Here is a 3,259-nt window from a genome sequence, read left to right as displayed (position 1 = left end):
ACTTATGTTGACTTCCTGCCCAGAGAGGAGCCCACAGTATTCTGTGGGGCAGGAGAGCTGGGGGCTGGCTCTGCCCCAGTCAGCCTCGGGAACTCCCTGCCTGGGCTCTGCTCTGGGCATTTTCCCCTTCATGTGGATTTTCTTTCCCCACCACCCCGCGCCCCCTCCACTTCCCTTATTTCAAGGTTTTATTTATTTATTCATAATTTCAACTTTTCTTTTAGAGCCAGAGGATCCAAATGCAGGTTCGTTACATGGATAGATTTTCCTTAGAATTTGATATTTGACACAGGAATAGTCTTATTGCCCTGTAGCCACTTAAAAAAAAATTGGAATTTAAGTACATTGATGGAATAGTGAAATAGCCTGGGCACAGTGGCTGTCGCCTATAACCCCAACACTTGGGGAGGCCAAGGCAGGTGGATCATTTGAACCCAGGAGTTTAAGACCAGCCTGGCCAACATGGCAAAACCTTGTCTCTACATAAGGTAAAAAACAAAAATTAGCTGGGTATGGTAGTGCGTGCCTGTAGTCCTAGCTACCGAGGAGGCTGAGGTGGGTCGATCACCTGAACCTGGGAGACTGAGGCTGTAGTGAGCTGTGATCCTGCCACTGCACTCTAGCCTGGGCAACAGAGCAAGACCCTGTCTCTGGAAAAAAGAAAAAAAGAGGCAATAGTGAAGTAAACCTTTTCTTTTTGGAAGCAGGAGGCTGAAAGTCTTTACATCATTGTAAACTTGTAAACTTACGTTGTGAACAAAGGGCCAGTTGCTTGTGTATATAGATGAGTTGGTGGTTCTTTTCTCCTTCTCTGAGGAAAGGGAGAAAACTGTATAATTTATGTGAAGGGTTCATTTTCGTTACCTATTCTGATTTTCTGTTTGAGGTAGTTCAGTATATTGGAATTTATTTCTGCGTTGACTTCTTTTATGCAGACCTGGCTTCCCGAAAACATCTTCAAACCTTCTACAATAAAAGTGTTGATGGGAGCACGGCATACCCAGGTTCATTATCTGTGTAGCAGCTGTGCCACACCTGTCTCCTAGAAGGAGGCAGGTTTTCCCGTCGTCCCTGTGGGGTAGAGTGGCTTCCATATTTGCAGGGGGGCGTGGTGGGAAATGGAGCAGAGCAGTGGTGAGGGCCTGGGTGATTGAGGAGGACTTGCTGGCGGTGAGGGCTTCTGCCTCCTCTCCTTGTACAGGAGCCTGTGGATGCATCCTGGTGAGGGCAGCTCACTCAGAGTAAGCCTGGGCTGTCTCTGGCCTGTGCTCTCTTTTCAAGAACCTTGGGGTGCTTGGGGTATCCTGGAGGCTCAGACTTGGAGTGAGGTTTTGGAAACGTGTGTTACGACCTTTCTGTTTGAATCTTTCTGGTATGTAGCCAGGTGTGAAGGCTCCGCTCACCAAACAGGAGGGAGAGGAGGGTGGGCAGGTGTGGGTGGGGCTGGCTGGAGAGAGTAAACGCTGTGGGTTTCGGGTATGGGCGGGGCTCCCTGGAGAGGATGGAGGTCACTTCAGTGGCTGTTCTGTCCCCGTCTGTGCATGACTGTCAGACTAGCTGCTGCTGTGCTTCCCACTGTGCTGTGGACTCCAGACGCTCTCCTGAGGGCCACAGCTGCCTTGAGCTTGCTGCCATTCTAGCTTAGGCTGGATCACCCACCCCCGGCACAGAGAGGAGCTGCCTTCAAAATGGATTTTCCTGCATGGTGGAAAGTGGAATTTACACGATAGAGGAGAGAGTCCCCATGCTCCTATCACCAAGAGCAGCTCTTCCCATCTTCATATGGTTTATTTTGGTCTTTTCCAGATTGGCATTTGTTTAGGCATGGCTTTGACGTATGGGGCTGGAGAGCGTTTTTTTTTGTTGTTGTTGTTGTTGTTGTTGTTGTTGTTTTAAAAAACAGATTAACTGCTTATTGTAAAAAATTCAGTCAGTACTAGTGACCTGATGCCCAGCATCCTCAATTAGTTTTCCCTGTAAACATTCCAGTGTGCATCGCTGAGACACAAATCTTCTTTATAAAAGCATAACCACAATACCATACTGTTATATACATAAAAATTAACAGTAATTGCTTAATATCTCAGAGTGTGGGGTCAGAGTTGAATTTCCAGTTGTCTCCTGTACATCATAATTTTTATTGCTTACTTGAATCAGGATTCAAATAAGTTGCGCCCAAATTTTTTAATTTTTTCTTTTATTTTCCATTAAATACCCTTCTCTCCAAACAGATTTATTTTAATCTGTAGCTTCCCCCATTTTTATTTTTTCCCTTGCGGTTTGTTGAAGAAGCCAGGTTATTTGCATCTTTGTGGCGCTAACATGCTCCTCTCTCCTGGCAGCTACATCACCTTCAGAGTTGATTCTCCCCTCCATGTTCAGACACTGGTGGTGGGTGTCCTTTATCATGCATCTCTCTGTGACATCAGCAGCATTTATGGACATAATTGGCCTACGTTCATTAACTCATTATAGAATGCAGAATGGTAACAGCTTAATACATTCATGAGGTGGAATTCATTGAAGAGAAACTTCTCCCCAGCAACTGTTGGGTTAACTCATGATATCTTTTCTTTTTTTCCTTTTTTTTTTTTTTTTCCCATCTCAGAAGCCAGATCCATAGTTTTTTTCAACAGAGGTTCAGGTTCGAGATAAGATCATCACAGATAATCGTGGTATCATTTGTAAAGGAAAAGTAGAACAAATGCTTCTTTTACCTTTTCATGCCATTTTTGAAAAACCACAAATTGGTTCCCCATTATCTTCCAATAATGATTAATTTATTAAAAAGTTATTAGTCTTCCTCACACCATACACAAAAGTTCACTCTGGGGCCGGGTGCGGTGGCTCACGCCTGTAATCCCAGCATTTTGGGAGGCTGAGGCGGGTGGATCATGAAGTCAGGAGTTCAAAACTAGCCTGACCAATATGGTGAAACCCCTCTTTACTGAAAATACAAAAATTAGCTGGGGCATGGTGGCACATGCCAGTAATCTCAGCCATTCGGGAGGCTGAGGCCAGAGAATCCCTTGAACCTGTGAGACGGAGGTTGCAGTGAGCCGAGATTGTGCAGTTGCACTCCAGCCTGGGTGACAGAGCAAGACTCCTTCTCAAAAAAAAAAAAAAAAGCCAAGTGTGGTAGCAGGCACCTGTAATCCCAGCTACTCAGGAGGCTGAGGCAGGAAGATCCCTTGAACGCGGGAGGCGGAGGTTGCAGTGAGCCGAGATCACACCATTGCACTCCAGCCTGGCAGACAAG

At 45.8% G+C, this 3,259-nt stretch overlaps 1 protein-coding gene and 1 non-coding gene across 3 annotated transcripts in view; one reads left to right on the top strand and one right to left on the bottom strand.

Annotated features, from left to right (window-relative positions):
- The window catches only part of PDPK1 (3-phosphoinositide dependent protein kinase 1), a 79,636-nt gene that overhangs the window by 42,420 nt on the left and 33,957 nt on the right, over window positions 1-3,259 (top strand). The gene's annotated exons all lie outside the window — the stretch shown is intronic.
- Window positions 2,602-2,669, bottom strand: LOC119468524. Its single transcript, XR_005197221.1, has one exon. It is a non-coding gene; the product is annotated as a small nucleolar RNA SNORD50 (small nucleolar RNA).

Source organism: Cebus imitator, unplaced genomic scaffold (assembly GCF_001604975.1).
Source record: "Cebus imitator isolate Cc_AM_T3 unplaced genomic scaffold, Cebus_imitator-1.0 Scaffold444, whole genome shotgun sequence".
NCBI classification, from domain to species: domain Eukaryota; kingdom Metazoa; phylum Chordata; class Mammalia; order Primates; family Cebidae; genus Cebus; species Cebus imitator.
This window is presented reverse-complemented; position numbering and strand designations above follow the sequence as displayed.